Here is a 1645-nt window from a genome sequence, read left to right on the forward strand (position 1 = left end):
AAAGCAGAGAAGCAAGATTGGGTCAGATTATACTTGTTAATTTTTTCCCTCCAAATTCTTAACCTGTATGCCCTATATCGTTAACATTATAATAAAAAATATTCAACTAGTAATCTTTTTTGATATGGCCATAATAATTATAATTACTTTAATACTACTTGAGAGGCAAGATTGTATAGAACAATTCCATCAGCGCACACACATGCAACATACTGCCACTGACATATTGGAACTCCGAAATGTTAAGAAAAATGTGATGCTGCTTTCTGTGAATAATCCTTTTATCCTGGCCTCTCCATAAGCCCCAAATATTCCTTCTTCCATCCCCCTCCAAAAAATGGGCTCCCACACAATATCAGAAAAAATTTTCCCAATGGTTAAGTGTATTGGTTTAAGAATCAAACAGACCACATCAGAATCCTAGTTCTTCTACTTGTAATATCTTTTATCTGGGGTGTATTACTTTGGCACCTTACATTCCTAGTTTTCTCTTCTATAAAGTGAGAATAATAATAGCCACCTCACACGTTGTTATGAGAATTATATGAGGGAACATGTATGACACATCCACCACAATATCTGGGACACACATAGAACTTTCATTTTATGACTGTATGCACCTAAGAGATCGGAAGAACTGGCCGTTTGATCAATAATACAGAGAAACATTTACCTATGCAATGAGCTCAGGAAGAATTGTCTCTAATTTTACCCTCAAAGAATCAGAGACTCATATTATCCATAGCAATTGATCCCAGGAAGTACTCTCCATGTTTGCGCTTGGACTAAACAGTTGATGATTTATGATATTTCAAATTCACATTTATGTCTTTTGTGTATGCATAGTGTAGTCAAATTTTGCTTTTATTCTCATGATTAGTCTTGCTATTAAAGGAGATGTCTCATGGCAAAAGCATGGGATCTTGTGTCAGAGAGCTGGGTCCTACAATTTGCTTAATTTCTATGAGCCTCAACATTTTCAACTGTCAGATTAGGTTAATGACAATTAAGAATTATCTTTTAAAGAATTGAAAAATAATGAGTACTATATATGGAAAGTAACAATCTTTAATAAGCATCAGCACTATTGAAAGACTTACCTTAGCAGTCTTAGATGATCTTAATGATGTTTGTGGGTGTCCAGAAACAATTCCATATTCAAACTGACTGCCACTTGTAATAAGTGACTTGCAGCATGAAAGATGTGTCGTGCTTGGGGAGAGCCTCTTCAGATAATTAACTATCAAATGAATAGCTGTTAAGAAATTGTATACATTGAACTTGTGCAATATTTTTGTTATATCAATTTACCTCAATGAACCCCAATAAAAAAGAAAGTGTCCTTATGAATCTAGATCTTTCCATCTAACCTAAAGCCTCAAAAGTTTTTCAAAGAAAACCTGTTTTCTGGTTTTGAATTTAGAACGGATTCACTTGAAACACTATGGAGAAATGATCTTCCGTATACGGCTCTGGTCCTGCAGAGGAAGAGGCCCACAGTGTAGAGGAAACACATTCTAAATGTTTACTCTGCCCATAAAGATTCTTGCTCTGGAGAGGTGAACAACAACCAAAACGTTTTCACCTTGCTCCGTGGAGATATTTATAATAAGAAAGTTTCCATGAGAATTAAGGGACTTTGTCT

This window comes from Equus quagga, unplaced genomic scaffold, assembly GCF_021613505.1.
Source record: "Equus quagga isolate Etosha38 unplaced genomic scaffold, UCLA_HA_Equagga_1.0 1080_RagTag, whole genome shotgun sequence".
Classification (NCBI taxonomy): domain Eukaryota; kingdom Metazoa; phylum Chordata; class Mammalia; order Perissodactyla; family Equidae; genus Equus; species Equus quagga.